Genomic DNA, 21022 nt, shown 5'->3' with positions numbered 1-21022 from the left:
GCTCCCCACCTGACACTCAATAGGTTTTTACCTAAGCGATCACCACGACGCGTCTAAAGTGGTTGTTTCTCTTCCATCTAAACGCACTGGGCAGATTCACATATTCTCTGACTTCGAGCTCTTCCCAAAATACCTTTATTGTGACTATTGGTTTTTATATTAGTTTGACTAGATTTCATGGTGCCCAAAGTTCTGACTGAAAGTTTTTCATGGGTTTGTCTATCGTGTGTTTACACTGAATTTAACTTGGAATTGGTGACTCAGAAATCAAGGCTGTTTGCCCCAATGCAGGGGGCACCGTCCACTCCACTGAGGGACTGACTGGATCAAACGGTGAAGGAGGGAAAATTAAGCCCTTCCTGCCTGTGAGCTGGATTTTGGAGCTCGGCAGAGGCCTTCTCCTGCCCTGGGCACCCTGGCCCTCTGCCTTCAGACCAGGCTTAATCATGACAGCAACTCTCCAGTGTGTGCTCCTGGAAACTGCAGTTCATGGGCTTTGGTGCATCTCACTGTCTGGAATATGAACATGGATTCCATATAGATGTAAATGTCAATATGCTTTCACTGAACAAACAGAAAGCTCACATTAATTAATGTCATGTTAGAACTTGCAAAGCAGTTAACAAACATTCCCTGTGCCCTAGATCTGTGATGCCCATGGAAAATTCCAGAATCTCATGAAGACTCAGGGCAGATGACTGAGGATGGAAGAGAACAGTACTGTGTGGCATCCGAGCTCACTGAGAGGAGTTCAGCAGGACAAAGGTGATGACAAGGCACAGGATACGGGTCATCTGTGACCGATCTTGCAAATGACTTTTATCCATCTTGATCTTGCAGAAAACCAACTGCAACTTGTAGTCATGTGGAAACGTCCCGGAAAAACATTTACTGTAATGATAGAGATTTATTTGGTTCATCAGATTACTGTGAACATTTGTTTAGAAAGGGTGTTTCCTTGATGCAGGTCTCAAGGGTGATAATACCTTATCATAACAAGGTCAACATAGAAGATATATATGCACTGACTGAAATGACAGCGTGGCACACATGACTGACACCTGCTCAATCAATCCAGCACTGATCCCCGGTCCTGTGGGAATGGGGGCTTTCTCAGTGCTCTCCCAGGTAGGAGCCACCTGTGACATTCCCCACACAGTGGGAACCAAAACAGATGCTCTTCTCTATCCCTGGACCTAATAGGAAACTCAGCGCCTGCTGAGCTGCTGGATTTGGAGGATGCAGAGGCCTCGTGTGGAACATCACCTCAGCTCCTCCATGACCGACTCTACAGAAAACCGCCTTTGTATGGGAGCCTCAGTAACGACCAGCAGTGTCTGCATTCTCACCTGTGATGCCCTGGTCAGTGCAGGAATGTCCATGAGGGTTGAACCAGAGACCCAGATGCAGGTGAGATGGTGATTCCTGCAGTGACTGACAGGCGCAGCTGTGGGTCACTGAGCAGTAAGACTGTCTCCATGTGGGAGGTAGGGACTGAGGTCCATGGTTTATGTGGTAAGAAGGGACAAAAAATGGACAAAAAAACAGGGTGTCACCCACAGAGCTGACCTCAAGTAGGAAGTCACACCCAGGCCTAGAATCCATGTAAGGACCCTGCCCATGTGATACATACAGGGAAGAAGGGAGACCTGGAGGTCATTACTATAACAATCATCAGTGTGTGTGTGTGTGTGTGTGTGTGTGTGCTTCTATACCATTTATTGAGCAGGAGGGGTGCAGTGAGATTGGGCCATGTTCAGGGATACGCAGCTGGGACCTGCACACAGAGGAACCTGAGGACATCAGAGGCCCACAAAGCTCCCGAGACCTCCTGGGCTCAGAGGTCTTGGCTGAGTCAGTGCATCTGGCAGCTCCAGTGAAGGGCTCCCAGGTACGTTCACAGAGCCCTCTCTTGGGGACCCCCTGCAGGGCCATAGGTGTTTAGTTAGGTCAGTTCTCTGTGCCCAGAGAATCAAAGTCAATGGTGTCCCTGAGGGAGCATCCTGAAGTCAGAGCAATACTTTTAAGTCTGGACTAGAGAAGCTGAGAAGTTCATGCCCTGTGAGCCCAGACAGGAGCATCCCCTGCAGGGCATGGACTTGACATCAGGGGGTGTTTGAGACCCACAAGGTCAAAGCAGCTGCCCCAGGAGCAGGTGCAGTGGGAGCTGTGGAGACTTGTGTGTGTGTGTGTGTGTGTGTGTGTGTGTGTGAGGGCCTGTGTCTTCCTCTTTTCATTAAAACATCGAACATAAGAGTTGGACATGAGGTGACTATAAATAGTCTGTTCTATCAGCATTTACCAACCTCCATAAGACATGAGGACCATAGACAATGGGGACATATCTAGGGGTTCTTTAATCTGAATTGTAAAGAATTATGAAAAGGGTTGTTTTATTAACTCAGTATAAAGATAATTTGGGAGGCACACTGACCCAGGAATAAGTCATTCAGACATCGAAGCCCAGAACTGGTCCAGGGAGTCTCTGTGTCTCTCAAATTTGGCTGACAGTGAGGAGCTTGTCCTGTGGGGCCTGATCTTCAGCAGGAGGAGCTATGTTACACAGAGCTCAGGGTCCTGCCTGCGGACCCATATCCTCACACATGGATTAGGACTTGGACCCTCTGACTCCTTCTGAGCAGGGACCCTGTGTTCTCTACCTTCTCTGAAGTGCAGACAGGTCTTCAGCTATGAAAGACTCTGCCTCATGAATATGCAAATGAGAAGAGGTAGACTAGGTTAAATGTGGGTCTGTCTGTGCCCTGAGAGCATCACCCTCAGCCACACCCTCCCCTACAGAGGTCCTGACGGCACAGCCCCTCAGCATGGACTGGAGCTGGAGAGCCCTCTTCCTGGTGGCAGTGGCTACAGGTGAGGGGCTCCCCAGTCCCCGGGTTGAGGAGGGGAGGAACAGTCAAGGGCAATTTCCACGCATTCCTGTTTCCTCCCCACAGGTGCCCACTCCGAGGTGCAGCTGGTGCAGCCCGGGGCTGAGGTGAGGAGGCCTGGGGCCTCGGTGAAGGTCTCCTGCAAGGCTTCTGGATACACCTTCACCAGCTACTGGATGCACTGGGTGCGACAGGCCCCAGGACAAGGGCTTGAGTGGATTGGGTATGTTAACACTAACAATGGTGGCACAAACTACGCACAGAAGTTCAGGGGCAGAGTCACCATCACCGCAGACAAGTCCACGAGCACAGCCTACATGGAGCTGAGCAGCCTGAGAGCCGAGGACACGGCCGTGTATTACTGCGCGAGAGACACAGTGAGGGGGGGTCAGCCTGAGCCCAGACACAAACCTCCTGCAGGAGGGGCTGCGACCACCAGGGGGCGCTCCAGGCCCCAGGACACAAGGACCATCCCAGGAGCAGGTGCAGGTGGAGGTTGGGGCTGGTTTCCTGTGTGGTTTCATCTTCATACAACAGTTTTCTCGGAGGACCTCCCTGGATTCCTGATTCAGTGTTCAATTCTGAAGTCTCTGGGTTAGAAAAGTCCGTTTTAAAAGAAAACTACATTCTCACGTGGACAAATGCAAAGTATCTTTCATAAAATTTTATGCCTAATTCCAATGAATCACCAAACCTTCTGACCCACATCAGCTGAATCTAACCATAGGCTCTGCTGGACTCAACAATGCAGCTCAGCAGGACACACGCATGCTGGACAGAGGATACCAGAGACACATGAAACCAAAGCAAGAGAACAAAGATCACAATTAATGACACTTACTTGGAATCATGTTCACAGCACCGCATATAGGTGACACCACACAGAGTCTAAGGGACCCATGACAGCTTGGTGTGGATGCCCAGGCTGATGACTAACACACACCAATGGACACAAATATTTGTCAACCACATAGCTGAAATCTTTGGGAAGAACAAGAAAGGCCCTTCAGCAAGATAGCTGGGCTTTGGCAGAGCCAGGAAAGGAGACAGATTCAGGGCATTTACTTTGTTGAGATGGTGGGGGAGGGGAATTCAGCTTACAGGGGCTTTTGTAGTTTCAATCTCCCATTGACATCCAAAGAAGAGCTCCAGCCTTTGTTATCAGATTTCCCGGGGAGGAGGGCATATTGAGAAGAGGTAGCAATAAATCTTCATTCATCAACATTTTAGTTTTTAAAAAGAGAGAGAATCTAACTACCTATTCCACTTAACTATCATAAAAATGAGCAAAAAATGAGACAAACAGCCTTTCTGTTGGACAAACACCATGTCTATAGTAAATGAAAAGCATGATTATAAGTAAGCAAATGATGTTGAAGATGAAGATAGAGTATGGAGATGATAATGGTGATGACAGAGTTAGACAGGGGTCTTGGTCCCATGTTGTATGTGAAATCTCTCCCCTCAACAAGGATTTTGGAAAATGTATCTAAGCTTTCTCTCTCAAAGATAAAATGCTTCCCCAGAATCTATGAGGATGATCAGTTTAAGGAACCCTATTAAACTAACCATCCAATCAGATACACTGACTCTTTGGCTGTATTAATAAACCCAAAGATGAATTCCAGGGAGTTCCTCTGCTATATTTACTGTTGGAACACCAGATAAGTTTCCTTCCAATGAAGGTAAACAACAAGTTTTCTGTCATGTTCACTGCAAGAGATAGAACTCACTGACTGAAGACCACAGACTTGTTAGAAACATGGACTAGAAAGGCACCTTTAATCAGTGGGTGGCAGGAGGGGTATAAAATATAGATCCTTTAAATCTTTTTTCTTGTCTGAATGCAGCAGGGCAGAGGCTAGTTGTGAGTGAAAGTCACTGACTGCATGACTGTTCCATTCCCATGTCACAGGGGATGACTGATGTGTGCTGGGGAGAGGACGATGGGCCACCAGTGCTGGTGGGAGGAGCTGTGGACATGGCAATTCAGGGTTTCTGAAATTTGTTTTTATGTAAAAATGCTTTTTTTTTCAATCTCTGCAGAGATTGTGGGTGGTGGTGACTGTGAGGTGAGGGAGTCCTGGCCACGCAGCACAGCACTGGTCTGTGACGATGCTGTGTGGGGAGCACCTATCACTGCATGTGCAGGGAGGATGCAAATTCCAGCAACTTCTTTCAAGGAATGACTTCCAGGCATCAAGGAATCCCAAACACAATAAATACAACATACTCACACCCCATGGAGGGTGAGGTTGGATGAAACCATCTAAATGGTTCAAAGGGTCCTTGAGGACTGGACCCAGGTCAAGTCTCACCTTCACAGCTGGCCCAGGATTTGCTGTTTCTGGTTATACAGGAGCAGGAAACGACCTCCACTGTTTCTGGAAGATTTCACACCAAGGTTGATTGAAGATCACAGCAGTGTGTCTATCCCATGTATGCAGTTTCATAGGGAAAGTCAACAAGATTCATTTGAAATTATCTGATGCCAATAAGCAGCTGTCTTGACATCAAATATCCAAGTGAAGTAGAAACCTATAAAGTTTTCCATTGTTACTTTTTATTAAAATCATGTGCTGAACATGGACATTTAATAATATCTGCTTTAGATTGCTCTGTAGATTTATCCTTTGAGGGCTCAGATGGGATAATAACCCAAATTAAGGCTGCTCATTTGGCATAATTAGTTATTAGAGCATTTTCTTCACTTCTACATGTTTGTACTGACTTCCACATTCACATTATCCCAGTCCCCATGATGAACGTGTGCTTCCAGATTTCATTAATTGTTCATATGATGGGGTTTCCAGGAGATATGAGAGCCAACTTTGTAAAGAATCCCAAATCACACACGGGTCCCCAGATAATAGCAGTTTCTGATAGCATCCTGATTGACAAGCCCTAGGAATTTCAGTGCCTTCTGACCTCTGGGCTGATTTTAGATTAGATGGAGGAACAGATGTTGACAGAAGGTTGCATTATTATACTATGTTCTGGTTTCTAGTCTGCAAGTTTACTATTAATGTTCATCCATCATCAAACAACATCAGGTTCAGGTTCTTCATGAGAATCTCTAATAAATTGAAGGTTTGCACTGTATTTCCCATGATAGAGACAAAACAATTGAGAGCCCACTATTTGTTTTCCATTAAGTGGGTTAAAAGACAAACCTAGACAGAGATATGTTTCCAAATTATAATTCTGATGGAATAATGAGTGCATTATACATTAAGAACATTATGTGTTGTGTGGGAGAGTCCAGCAGCCTCTGACCACAGTGACCATCCCAGGAAACAGAGACAAGGGAGGATGGGAGTGAGGGTTTCCTTTCAGGGTTGAAATTCCCTTTCCTGTGAGCACATTTATGCTAGAATTCTCTGCAATTTCCTTCCACTGAACACCAATATTACTGAAAACACTAGACTGAGAAAACAGGTCAGTTATTCCACTGCCATAACCATTTCAACTTACAAATAATTCTGAGTTGTGTGCACATATAATCACTATTCTCACTTCTAGATTTTTCTCCATGTAATAATGTGATTATTTCTAACATGATTAGTGTGGAGTTTCTGCAAAGAGCCCTGAACTTGTATAATGGAAGACTTTGCAGAAGACTCTGTAGACAGAATCACAAAATGTCCAACACTCAGAATCAAGGACGTCCCAGCTGCCTGTGCTTAGCTAGTAATTTATCAGATCAAAACGACATCATAACTATACAGCACTCCCTCTCTATTTTGCGGTTCACTTATCGTGGCCTCACTGTATCGCAGGATTTTTAAGAATATTATTATTTAATTATTTATCGTGGATTTTTCGCTATATCGTGGGATTTTGCAGTACTGTATATGTATATTGTTAAGGTTACCTAGGTTTAAGAGTGTAGAATATGTTTAAGAATGTAAGTAGTGTTTATAAAAGTGTGGAAAAGCTTAATAAGGGAGTAGGAAAGGTTAATAAGGGACTGGGAATGGTTTATAAGTGTGTGGGAAGGGTTTATAAAGCCTTAAAATATATATAAATACTAAAATACATTTAAGATTACTACTTCGCGGATTTTCACCTATCGCGGGGGGGTGGTGGTCTAGAACGTAATACCTGCGATAAGTGAAGGAATACTGTAGTATGATATTGAAAATAGCTCTGCTTTTTTTTTTTTTTACATTAAAGTAGACATTATTTGTATTTAAATAGTGTTATAAAACTTTGGAAATTGTAGGCATACTGGAGATTTTAGATTTAGAAACTGTCTTAAAAATACTAACAATCCCTTTTAATCTGGGTGAAAGTTGCATGAGAATTTCAAAGTTGTCACCTACTTCACTAGTCCATCAATTCTCCTTATGGTCAGAAAGGTGAGGCTGACCTATGATCTAATTCCAATGTGTCTCATAAACCAGGTGATTCCCTATTTCTGCTTAACATTGTGAATGAGTTCAAGAAAAGAACTGTCCCCATAGAGGTCCCAGCATGATGAGGGAGCCTGAACTCAATCCCACTCCACTTATAAGGCAAAGGCTGCCCACATGGAAATTCTTCTTCCAGCTCAAGAATAAATCCTCCCTTGGGCTGTGGGGGCTCCCAGCTCTCTCCTCACATGAAACTGAGGTTATTTGTGAAGGCAGAGCTGTGTTCTAGAAGAAGATGGGACTGCTGGGTCTCCTCCTGTGCCTGGTGACAGCCCCCCAGGGTGAGTGTCTCAGATGTAAGACATAGGTCTATGGGATGGTGTGACTGCATGTGACTGACAGGGACTGATGCTCCTTGTCCCCAGGTGTCCTGTCCCAGGTGCAGCTGTGGGAGTTGGATCCAGGACTAGTGAAGCCCTCACAGACACTCTATCTCACCTGCGCTGTCTCTGGATTCTCTTTAATGTGCTATCATGTGCACTGGGCCCACCAGACTCCAGGGAAGGGGCTGGAGTAGGTTGATGTTATATGGAGTGGTGGAAGCACAGGCTACAACCCAATGCTGAAGTGTCCACTCAGCATCACCAGGGACACGTCCAAGAGCCACGTTTATTTAACACTGAACATCCTGAGAGCCAAGGACACGGCCGTGTATTACTGTGCGAGAGACACAGTGAGGAGAAGTCAGCCTGAGACCAGACACAAACCTCACTGCTTTAGGGGATGACACCACCAGGGGGCACTCAGGGACCCTGAACACAGCAATCATCCCAGGAGCAAGTGAGGTTGGAGGTTTGGGCTGGTTTTTTGAGCTGTTTCCTCTTCCTGTAAAAGTTTCCCTCAGGTAACCTGTCTGGCTTCTTGATTCTGTGCTCACCTCTGAAGTCTCTGGGTTAAAAAGTTTTGTTGTAAAGAAAAAACATTCTCACTTGGACAAAAGTCAGAGTGTCTTTCAGACACACTTGGGCCCAATTCCAATAAATTACCAAACCTTCTGACACACATAGGCTGAATCTAACCAGAGGCTCTGCTGGACTCAACAATGAAGCCCAGCTCCACGCAGCTCAGTGTTCAAGTCATCCAGCAGCAGGACATGTGCGTGCTGGACAGTGACACCAAAGGCATATGAACCACATGCCAGAGAATATGGACCCCAGGTAATGATGGTCATTGACTGGTCATCATGCTCACAGAACCAAGAGTAGGTGACACTGTTGCAGCTACACAGGCAAGACTGAACACTCTGAGGCAGTGAATAGAGTAAGCAAGAGGTTTATTGCTGGCAGCCGGGCCAAGACCAGAGTCTCTAACAGGGCACCGACCCTGAATGGAGTTGGGATAGGGTTTTATAGGGGCTTTGCTTCTTCAGCTTTGGGAAGTGGGGGCTGGGCAGCACTGCAGGGGTGTCTAGCAGTAACAGGAATGAAGGTTCGCAGGGTTATAAGGTTATCTCTAGTTGCAGCTGCAGCTTTTAGTCACAGTTGAATTCTCTGTAAAACAATTATCTTTGCAAAAGGCTAGATACCCTGTAAAATATAACTTAACGAGAGTTATAAACAAGTCACAAGAATATGGAAGGGAATGTAGGGGCTATGGGAAGGAGCTGGGTGGGGGTCTCTCAGCTTGTAAATCACTGAGCAGCTGTAGCATTCCCCCTTCTAGTTCCTACACAAGACCTTTAGAGTCAGTCCTGGGACTACTTAGATAGCTGAGCTTGGGGCGGCTCGGTGGTAAGTATGAGAAACTGAATGTCTTCAATGCTGGCTCGTAAATGCCTAACTATGTACTTAAAAACACAAGGTAAAATAGTAATGACAAGAAGGAGTAAAGGGAGTTGACGAGACTGGCATCAGTAAGCAAAGAGTGAGTCTTGCCCAGAGGGCTAGGTAAGAAGTCCTCCAGTCAGGTTTACTGAGCATTGTGGAGATTTATCTAACTACTAGCCACAGGCAGGAGGCTTAATAGAGAAGACAATAAATCAGTTCAAGCACTAAAGGCATGCAAATGTAGAGGAATCCGAAAGCCACCCTTTCCCAGGGGCCCCAATCAGCTGAGGCAATGGCACCAAGTCCTGAGGCAAATAGGGTGATAAGCAAGTTAACTAAGGTTAAGAATAAAGCAGGACACTATCCAGTCATTTCTTTTTCTTGAGTCGCTCCGATCGGCGGGGAAAGGCTGAGTTCGACTGTCCTGCTGATGTAGGTCCAGACTCACTGGGCTTTTCTTCAGAAGCTGGTGGGATGTAAGACTTGACTCAGGAATAATGAACCCTAGCAGTAATGCCAGCCACCTTTATAGCCGTTGGGGTAGTGAGAATAACAGTGTGAGGACCTTCCCATAGCAGCCCTAGGTGTTGTTTTTTTCAGACCTTGATGAGAACCTGGTCCCTGGGTCTGACGGGATGCATGGGGGTCCCTATGGGAATGGGTCGCCTCTCTAATACCCGCTGCTGGACAGAAGTAAGGGTCTTCTGAAGAGCCTGTAATTGCTGAATTAAAGTGTGGTCACCCCTACCCTGTAAATATCCTATCTGAGGTGTCAGAAGGGGTGGCATACCATATAATATTTCAAAGGGAGTTAGGCCATCGGTATACGGAGTGCACCTGGACAAGAAAAGGGCTAAAGGGAGAAGATCTGGCCACGGAGAATTATTTCCTGGTGGAGCTTTTGCAGAGTCTGCTTTAAGGACTTGTTGATACGTTCTACCTGACCTGCACTCTGAGGCCAGTAGGTGGCATGGAGGTTCCACTTGATTCCTAGAGCCTTAGCTACAGCTTGAATTGTTTCTGCTATAAATGCTGGACCATTATCTGACCCTATGCTAATAGGTAATCTATATCTAGGAATAATTAGGTTTAATAGAGCCTTGGCTACTTTCCTGGCCTTTACTGTTCGGGTGAGGACTGCCTCTGCCCACCCAGAATAGGTACAAATTAAAACTAATAAGTACTTACAGCCTCTAGGGGCCGGCCCTACTTCTGTGAAATCTACCTCAATGTCTTCAAAGGGAGTAGTTCCCTGCCAGTGCACCGCAAGCAGCGGGACCCTGCCAGTCTTTGGGTTATTTTTAGTACAAGTTAGGCATCGCTGTGCAACTGAAGCACAAACAGTCCAGAGATTGGGTATATAATGCTCCTATTCTAAAGATGCGACAAGTGCTCCTTTTCCAAAGTGTGTGGTCTCGTGCAGGGTGGTGGCTAGCTGTTGGCCAATGTTTGGAACAAAGATCCTGTCATCCGGCAGAATTAACCAGTCGTTTTTCTTTGTGGCATTTTCAGTCTTGGCCCAAGCTTGCTCAGCTGGGGAGTAATGTGGGGGCTTTGTTGGCTGCATCAACTCAGGAAGGATATTACCCTCCTCTGGGGCAGAGGCTTTAACATGCAATGCAGCTTCTTTGGCAGCCTGATCTGCTAGTCGGTTCCCAGTTTTAATTTCCCTGGTGCCCCTCTGGTGCCCCTTGCAATGAATAACTACTACCTGGGCTGGCTTCCACACTGCTTGTAATAAAGCTAGAACTTCCTGAGTACTTTTTATTGCTTTTCCCTCAGCTGTAAGCAATCCTCTCTCTCGATAATTGCCCCATGCACGTGAACAGTGGCAAAAGCATACCGAGAGTCAGTATATATAGTGGCCTGTTTGCCAGCGGCTTCCTCTAATGCCCAGGAGAGGACGACAAATCTGCTCTCTGGTCCAACCAGCCCAGTGGAAGGGGCTCAGTGTGGATTACCTTCTCAAAGGTGACTACAGCTGCTCCCGCGTAACGTATGCCCTCACGAATGAAATTGCCCAGGCCAGGGAGGGCATTCTTGGTCAATGGTTTGTTCACAGCCATGCTCCGGTCTCCCCCTCTTCAGTGGGTGGGAGCAAAGTTGGGTTTAAAGCCGGATGGCCTGCAGGCGGATATGGGGGTCCTCAAGGAGAGTCGCTTGTTAGTGGGTGAGGCAGCTACCAGGGAGCCATTTCCCTCCCGTGCCTCTTAGGAGGGCCTTAGCTAAGTGTGGTACGTTAACAGAAAGGTCCTGTCCTAGAGTGAGCTTGTTGGCCTCCTGACTAGGAGGACCACAGAGGGGACAGCTCTGAGACAGGCAGGCCACCCTCGGGGCACCGGGTCCATTTTTTTTTTTAATTGGCCTCATCTGTTTAAGTATACTTTGGTAGTGACTTCTAAGAGCTGGCTTAAATTCATGCCTCCGAATCCCTCTAATTTTTGTAACTTCCTCCTAATGTCAGATGCTGCCTGAGTGACAAAAGCCAAATTGAAGGTACGGGCATTCTCTGGAGCCTCAGGATCGAAAGGGGTGCACCTGAGGTATGCCTTTCGCAGGTGCTCAAGGAAGGCAGTGGGGCTCTCGGTGGGGCCCTGAATAACTTCTGAAACCTTATTTAAGTTAGTGGACTTTTTAGCTGCCTTGATCATTTCTTGAGGTAAGGCCTGATGGTAAGCTTTAAGGGCCATCATCCCAGGCGCGGTGTTGGAGTTTCATTTGGGTGGCCTGGCAGGTACTACTTCCCTCACGGCTGCCTCCCTTTCCTGTTCTGTCCCTATAGCCTGACTCCTGACATTTTCCCTGGCTGCTTAAGAATTAACTCTCACTCTTCTATCGAGAAGAGGGTCAGTAGGAGCTGCTGGCAGTCCTCCCAGGTCAGTTGATGTGACCAACAAATAGATTCAAATAGACTGGTAAGGGACCGGGGATGCTCAGAAAATGGTGGGTCCTGGGCCCGCCAGTTACAGCCCTAGAGGTGATGTCAATTGGCAACCAAGCTGCTACCACTGCTGCTTGTACTAGTTTGAAGAAAAGTGGCCTGAGTTTTAAGTCACTTTTTTTCTCCTCTTTCTGTTTGGAGAGGCAGACTTCCTGCTATTTCTGTAACCTGTAGCAAGTTAATTATCCTATTGTTCTCAGGACCTAGTAGCTTTTCAGGGGATTAGATGGCCGCTTGGCTAGCAAACTTAACATCGCCCCTCCTTGCAGCTCTGGCAGGGAGTATTCAGATGCAAACTGAATTGCTAGAGGTTACCTGCGGTGGAAAGAAATGCTGCAAGCAATTTCTTTGGGAAAATTCTCAAGGTCCTGTTTGTCTCCCTTGATGGAGCAGTGAGGACGTTAAAGGCCCTTTAGTTATATAAATCACTGGTAGAGAAGGGGACATAAATGAAAGTAGTCTGGTGTTTTGGGCCAGGTCCTACACAAGGAGGAAATTCTCAGCATAAAGAACAAGAAACCTGCACGTGTTGGCTCCAGAATCACTTAATCCTGTCGTCCATGTACCTGGGAGGATCACTTCCCAAGCTCCGCACAGTGATCCATGCATCACGTTGTTACAGAAACAGGGATGTTCCAAAAATCCCCAGAGTTTGCGGCTGGGGGATGGGGAAAAGGAAGCAGCTTTTAGAATGCCTCCACATGCCTGAGGCTGGTGGCTAGTGTCTTTTTTATGCAAAATGGCTTTAATGCATCCAAAGCCTCAGGTAGAGGGGAGGGGGCTTGAACCAGGGGATGGTATGGAGAAAGCACACAGAGCCTGCGTGAGGTTCTGTGAATGGTCAGAACTGGTTACCACACCCACTGCATCAGAGGATGTAGTCAGGGATTTAAAAACAAGCGGCAGACATTTTAGCCAGGCTGACTGTGCGGATTTGACTGAGGCTGAGGCTGACTATGTGAATTTAACGGGGTCTGACGATGCAGTTTTAAGGAAGGGGTGTACCTTGCTGCTTTGAAAAGAAACAGACTGACCATGTGGATTACAAAAGGACTAACTATACAGTTTACAAGGAGGCCGAGAATCCACAAGGTTCTGGATTAAAAGCTGGTGGACCCCATAACACAGATGAGGTCTCCCCAATCAGGATTGAATGATTGGCAGGTACTGGTAAAGCTGAACTGTGTTTGGAAAGTAGAGAAATGGTTTTCTCTGATTTTTCTAAAACTAGCCTGGTTTGGTAGGGGGGAGGCAAGGATGTGTGTTTATGGGTGTTTTAAAGAATATAAGACTTAACAGAAATCCGCAAATAACTAAATCTATATAGCTATTAAATAAACAATTCTTTTTCTTTTCACTAAACTCTGGTATTGAGAGTTATAATTTTGGCGGCGGGCAATCGGGCCCCTGACTAAGGAGCCGGTGGGTTTGTTTTCAATTCGAGCAGCCCAGGGCTTCTGTAACAAAGTGACTTCACACCTATGTGGCTCCCATCTCCTGTGGATGAGGTGACAGCTCTCACAAGGTCATGTGCAGACATGAAAAAGGATGAAGTGGGGAGGACAGGAAGCTTCTGAAATTCACTTCTGATGAACCAGGGGTGAACCTGTCTCTTGCATTCCTGACCAAAACTACATCACAAGTCCATAGAGTCACAGATGCTAATGGTGAAATTAACACTAAACCTCCATGGATGACCAATTTTATATAAAATTTTATCTACCATCCCCAGGAAAGGAAAGATATTTGAATGACTTTTTCACTCTGTAATCAATGGATGACAGTGGCTGCCTGAGCTTTATGATCCTTCCTCCCATCCCAGGTGGGAAGCTGCACTCCATGCAGACTGACTGTTCCCCATTGTCAGCAGGGCCCTGAGGGATGGACGGCTCCACACACAGACGCAAACACCTCCAGGCCCCTGTGAATGCACAGCATCCACGACCAGGTCTGATGTGGTCCTGACAGCAGCTGTCTCCTCCAGGTGCCTCCATCTGTGGTTCTCCTGCAGGTGCAGGACCACAGGGCAGTGACACTCCAAGATCCCCCATCTCCTGCCTTTGCCTCTCACCACACCCAGGCCTCCAGCACCTCCATATGCTGCTGAACATGAAATCTAATTTAAATTTGTAGCATGAGTGGAATCATACAATATTTGCCTTTTCATTATAGCTTTATTTCACAGAGCGTAACATCACCTAAATTCAACCACATTGGGGTTTATGGCAGAATTTCCTGTTTTAAAACTGAACAGTACTCTGTCAGGGGCACATAGCACATGTTTATCCATTCCCCTACTGATGGACAAGAAGTTGGTTTTTATGAATTTACTACAGTAAATAATGTTGCAATTAGAAGTTAGTGAAAGTACTTCTTCCAAGTTATGGTTTTGATTATTTTAATGAACCCCTATAAGTTGCATGGCTTGATCATGGGTAATTTCATTTCTTTTCATGGGTAGAAGCCATAATTTTGTTTTTCTTGCAGCAAATTTAATCACAAATTATTGCAATTAGGGAAAAGAGAGCTTACTATAGAACCAGGCTCAACTTCAAATACAACAATGAAAGTGGGGATTTGAAAACAAGGTGAAGGTTGAGGGGTTAGTGGATGCAAATTACTAAGGATAGTTCAAGGAAATAGATATTCTTGCTGAAGCAACTCGACAGGATTCTTGCTAAAGGAAGATCAGGGGGATCAGATATCCAGAGGGGGGGTAGATTCTCTTAACAGAATTCGTGCTAAAAGTGGGTAGTGCTGGTGCAACAAGGATGGACACTGAAGCCCAAGGTCAAAGCATGGTTGAGAAGAGGGCTAGAGGAGCCTGATGAGGTTTGGTCAAGGAGACAGTCCTCATCAACACCTTCTGAGTTAGTATCTTTAAGGGCTCTAAAAGGATCTGATAAGGAGATTATAGACTACAATGTGGCATTCAGTAAGTACTTACTGATCTGATCCTTCTTTAGATGTCCTAGCACTTCATGTGTTTACATGAAAGTAAATAGATTCTGATTACAACTCATGATGGGCAGGAAAACTGGAACACAAGTTCCTATTACCTGTGTCAATGATTATAGAAAGCACTTTTTGTTATTGTGAATCTATATCATTTAAGTATGGCCAAATTAAAAGACAATTATTTTGGCTTTTCCTAATTGTAAAATAAACATTCCGTATAAAATACAGTATATGAGATGTGTATTATAAGTGGTAAAAATACATAAATATAAAACAGAAATATAATTTTATTCTTATTACCTCCCCACATGCTCACCAACACTTGATCTGTTTCACTTCTGTTCTGTGTCCTTTTGTTACAGAAGCCCCGGCTGCTCCAATTGAAAACAAACCCACGGGCTCTTTAGTCAGGGGCCCGATTGCCCGCTGCCAAAATTATAACTCTCAATACCAGAGTTTAGTGAAAAGAAAAAGAATAGTTTATTTAACAGTTATATAGATTTAGTTATTTGCAGGTTTCTGTTGTTAAGTCTTATATTCTTTAAAACACCCATAAACACATATCCTTGCCTCCCCCCTACCAAACCAGGCTAGTTTTAGAAAAGTCAGAGAAACCCTTTCCCTACTCTCCAAACACAGTTCAGCTTTACCAGTAGCTGCCAATCATTCAATCCTGATTGGGGAGACCTCGTGTGTGTTATGGGGTCCACCAGCTTTTAATCCACATGGATTCTCAGCCTCCTTGTGTTACAGAAACAGGGGTGTCCCAAAAAACCCCAGAGTTTGCAGCTGGGGGATGGGGAGATGAAGCAGCTTTTAGAATGCCTCCACATGCCTGAGGCCGGTGGCTGGTGTCTTTTTTATGCAAAATGGCTTTAATGCACCCAAAGCCTCAGGTAGATGGGAGGAGTCTTGAACCAGGGGATGGTATGGAGAAAGCACACAGAACCTGTGTGAGGTTCTGTGAATGGTCAGAACTGGTTACTGCACCCACTACATCAGAGGATGTAGTCAGGGATTTAAAAATAAGCGGCAGACATTTTTAGGCGGACTGACTGTGCGGATTTAACTAAGGTTAAGGCGGACTGTGTGAATTGGACTAAGGCTGAGGCTGACTGTGTGGATTACAAAAGGACTAACTATACAGTTTACAAGGAGGCTGAGAATCCACGAGGTTCTGGATTAAAAGCTGGTGGACCCCATAACACAGACGAGGTCTCCCCAATCAGGATTGAATGATTGGCAGCTACTGGTAAAGCTGAACTGTGTTTGGAAAGTAGGGAAAGGGTTTCTCTGACTTTCCTAAAACTAGCCTGGTTTGGTAGCGGGGCGGCAAGAATATGTGTTTATGGGTGTCTTAAAGAGCATAAGACTTAACAACAGAAATCCGCAAATAACTAAATCTATATAATTGTTAAATAAACTATTCTTTTTCTTTTCACTAAACTCTGGTATTAAGAGTTATAATTTTGGCGGCGGGCAATCGGGCCCCTAACTAAAGAGCCCGTGGGTTTTGTTTTCAACTGGAGTAGCCCAGGGGTTCTGTAACACTTGTAAACTGTATAGTTAGTCCTTTTGTAATCCACATGGTCAGTCTGTTCCTTTTCAAAGCACCAAGTATGTCCCTTCCTTAACACTGCATCGTCAGTCCCAGTTAAATGCACACAGTCAGCCTCAGCCCCAGTCAGATCCGCACAGTCAGCCTCAGCCCCAGTCAAATCCGCACAGTCAGCCTCAGCCTCAGTCAAACCCGCACAGTCCGCCTCAGCCTCAGTCAGATCCGCACAGTCAGCCTGGCTAAAATGTCTGCTGCTTATTTTTAAATCCCTGACTGCGTCCTCTGATGCAGTGGGTGCGGTAACCAGTCCTGACCATTCACAGAACCTTACGTAGGCTCTGAGTGCTTCCTCCATACCGTCCCCTGGTTCAAGCCCCCTCCCCTCTACCTGAGGCTTTGGATGCATTAAAGCCATTTGCATAAGAAAGACACCAGCCACTAGCCTTAGGCATGTGGAGGCATTCTAAAAGCTGCTTCCTTCTCCCCATCCCCCAGCAGCAAACGGGGTTTTTTTTGAACACCCCTGTTTCTGTAACACTTTTACAATAGCCATCCTGCCCTGGGGGATGTGATTTCCTACTGGGCCTTTTATCAGGAGTTCCTGATGGCTAGTAATCAGAGTTGTTTTAAAATCAGTGTTTGACAATCCTAATACTGAGTCTGATGAGAATGCCATTTGAAAGTATATCCATTAGGACTCTGGTCCTGCTCCTTGTCATTCCCATAGTTTTGGGTGCACCCAGACATGCTAGAAGGGACAGTAGCTACGCGTGTCCTGCTGTGTTGTGTTGTGTCATTGCTCCATGCTTATAATTAATTAACTCAGTTGGGACGCAAGCTCTCCCTTCCATTAGACTGTCACTGTGGACATCTGTATGAATCCATAAGGGCCTCTTCTGGAGGCTTTGGTTTCCATGAAAACAGTTATTTTTTTATAAATCATAATGTATTGCTTATATTATTACAATTTTCCAAATGTTTCCCTCTTTGTCCCCTTCAACCCAGCACACCCTATTCCCTCAGGCAATTCCTGCACCATTGTTCATTTTCTATAATGCATTTTAAATTCATGTAACTATTCTGTAACTACCTATTTGTATTTCTTAATCCCCTAACCTTTTCACCCATCCCCCATACTGCCCTGTCACATGACAAACTTTTTCTTAAATAAGTCCCTTAATATGTCATATAATAATGGCTTAGTGATGATGAACACCTTCAGTTTACTTCTTGTCTGGGAAGTATTTTATCTGCCCTTCAATTCTAAATGATAGCTTTGCTGGGTAGAGAAATTTTGGCTCTAAGTCCCTGCTTTTCACACTTTTCAATATTTCTTGCCAGTCCCTCCTGGCCTGCAAAGTTTCTTTTGGGAAATCAGCTGACAGTCTTATGGGAACTCCCCTATAAATAACTGACTGCTTTTCTCTTGCTGCTTTTAAGATTCACTCTTTATCTTTAACCTTTGGCATTTTAATTACGATGTATCTTAGAGTGGGTCTCTGTGCATCTATCTGGCTGGGGAGTCTCTGTACTTCCCGGACTTGCATGTCTATTTCCTTCACCAAATTAGGGAAGTTTCTTTCAGTGTTTTTTCAAATTCATTTCCAATTTCTTGGTCTTTCTCTTTTGCTTCCCCTCAATGATGCAGATGTTGGAATGTTGAAGTCTGAGGCTGCTTTCACTACCTCATTATTTTGAATTCCTTTTTCTTGTTACAGTTTTGTTGTTGTTTGTTCTTTCTTTCTTTCTTTCTTCCTTCCTTCCTTCCTTCCTTCCTTCCTTCCTTTCTTTCTTTCTTCCTTCCTTCCTTTCTTCCTTTCTTTCTTTCTTTCTTTCTTTCTTTCTTTCTTCTTTCTTTCGTTTACTTATGTTCCAAATCATTGATTTCATTTTTGGTTTCATCCACTCTACTGTTGTTTTTTGGTAAGATTTTTAAAAACTTTATCAGTATATCCTTTGCATCTGACTGGATTGTTCCAATGTTGTTGAAGTCCTCACTAAGTTCCTTGAGCATCCTTATGACCAGTGTTTTGAATCTGCACCTGATAGATTGCTTATCTCCATTTTTGTTGGGTTATTTTTCTGGAGTGTTGATCTGTTCTTTCACTTGGGTCATGATTCTTTGTCTCCTCATTCTGGCAGCCTCCCCATGTTTGTTTTTATGCAGCAGGTAGGTCTGCTATGGCTCCCTGTCTTCATGTGTGTCCTAATGTAGTAGGCGTCCTGTAGCTTCCAAAAGCACAGCCACCCCTATCACTCCTGCTGGGTACCCAAGGTGCACCACTTGTGTGGACTGAGTGCACCCTCCTCTTGCTGCTGAGGTTTCATTTCTGTTGGCAGGTCTATTGGACAAACTCATGCAGGCCAGTCATCTCTGAGGACTGTCTGTGACCACTGACCACCAACCTCCACACTCCATGCAGGGCCAGCTGTGTAGACGCAGGGTGGTGGTGCTCTTCTGGGTGTTCAGTCTTAGAGGTTTCCTGAGTGTTGTAGGCCAAGGTCAGCTCCCCACACATGTTCTGTCCAGGGCCACCTTGCATGAGCTATAAAGCAATTCGCAGATGGCTGCTACTTGTACTGGGCTTGGAGGTTCTCAAGAGCAGCCAAGCTGTGAATCTAGTCTGGCTGTTGCTAGTGTCAGGCCTGGGGCCACTTAGGAGGAAGGTAAAGGGATTCAGGAAGTCATGAAGCATGAGTCAAGATGAAACATTCATGTGGAAAAACCACTGTTAACAGCTTGGGTTGGGACCATAATTTGGGTGGGATGGAGCCTCAGTGGATCTTCAGGGCAGGATAAAGAGTGTTAGCCAGGTTGATGGATTCTCACAAATGAAACCTGCCTGCTGGTTCTGTGGTTCTGTGGATCAATGGAGGGACAAGGGCCTCTTCCCACCTTTCTATCTGGAAGAAAGCTGTCCTCCAGCTCTTACCTTGGTACCAGACAGTTCAGTTTTTTCCTGAATGCCATTGGTGCCTTCAAGCTGATACCCCAATGCTGGAGTTCAGAAAGGTGGAGTCTAAGTCAGTGTGTGGGTTCTTTAAGAGGTCCTGCCTGGGACCTAAGATGTTTCTTCTGTCAACTCAATCCCCACTGTTTTTTTCAGCCAGAAGTTATGAGAACTTATCTCCCTGGCACTGGAATGTTGGGCTGGGGCAGCCTGGTGTTGGGGTGACACTTCTTACTCCCAAAATATTCCTCCAAAAATATTTCTACCACATTTGAATGCGGGACCAGCTTGTTCTATGTCTTACCCCTCCTACCAGTCTGGATGGATGTGGTTTCTTTAGTTCTATAGTTGTCAAACTTTCATAAACTCAATTTCTGACATTTCTGAATGATGGTTGTTCTATAGTTTAGTTGTAATCTTGATGTGGTTTTTCGAAGAGGCAAGCCATGTTTACCTATGCCTTCATCTCTGGAGAACATTGTTGAAGTTGGTTTCTGCCTTTGGTAACAGATAATTCAAACACTCCAGTGACTCCTTGATTGTATTCCTTCCTTGGCATGGGGTCAGCACCTTTGTTCTCCTTGTAAATCGCCTTTCTACTGCTGTTCATCCAGCTTCATCCCACCTTATAGGTGTGGTGGTGTGGCTGGGCCAGAATCATTCTCAGACCTCAGATTGAGCCTTATTCTTAGGCAGAAATATGCCCAGGTCTGGACTGTGTTCTTGCAGTTGTTTCTGTCCTCAGTGTCTCTGAGATTCATGTAAATATTCAAAATTTATATTAACTGAGTTTATACTAACTGCATGATACAGGCCCAAGAAAAAAGAACACTGGAGTGGATATGTCTTATTAGAGGGATTCTAAAGTCACATGACCCATTCTGCTGCACCTGGAAAGGCAGATTGTCCATCTATAGGGATGATTCAGAACATTGTCAATCTGAAGATGGACACCTTCTGTATTACTGCATGAGACTCAGAGAGATAAAGTCAGCGTGAGCCCAGACAGAAACCTCCCTGTGTGAGACAGGAGGCCTGGGCTGCAGGGGGCACTAAGGCCACCAGGGGGCACAGTGGAAAATGACGCTGACACTGACCCACAGACACTTTTCCTGTTTCTGCCTCAGCACCTGCTTCTGCTCCTGAGGAGACACCCATCTAATGTCCAGTGATCCCGCTCTCGGGGCTCCAGGCTGTGAACTCTGAGAGTGAGACCTGAGGGCTGTGGGTCAGTGTGACCCCCACATGTTGAGCAGTGCTGGCTACACTGACTGGACAAGGGTCTCCTGGGTTGGATCCTCCCAGGACAAGGTGGGACCCAGCTCACCATGGCCTCTGCTGGCTCCAGGTGTGGGGAGCACAGGAAACCACAGGGCCAGTATTCTCCGGTCCTCATGTCAATCTTCTCTGCTTTTGTTCTGTTGTCAAAGTAGGTCACTCACTAGGTTGGGGTGAGAGTGGGGATGCTGCCCATGTGCTTGGAACTGGGGAGAGGGGGGACCTGGAGTTATTATGATGAAAAGCATCAGAGTGTGTGTGTGTGTG

The 21022-nt window shown here is 45.6% G+C and overlaps 1 pseudogene across 1 annotated transcript; it reads left to right on the top strand.

The window, feature by feature from the left end:
• The first annotated feature begins 2775 nt into the window (after positions 1-2775).
• On the top strand, positions 2776-13888 carry LOC149992543 (immunoglobulin heavy variable 1-3 pseudogene; annotated as a pseudogene). Its single transcript, XR_016508257.1, has 3 exons — positions 2776-2871; positions 2955-3275; positions 13833-13888. The product of XR_016508257.1 is annotated as an immunoglobulin heavy variable 1-3 pseudogene (transcript).
• The last annotated feature ends 7134 nt before the right edge of the window (positions 13889-21022 follow it).

This window comes from Furipterus horrens, unplaced genomic scaffold (genome assembly GCF_987537825.1).
Source record: "Furipterus horrens unplaced genomic scaffold, mFurHor1.1.pri manual_scaffold_15, whole genome shotgun sequence".
Taxonomy (NCBI): domain Eukaryota; kingdom Metazoa; phylum Chordata; class Mammalia; order Chiroptera; family Furipteridae; genus Furipterus; species Furipterus horrens.
This window is presented reverse-complemented; position numbering and strand designations above follow the sequence as displayed.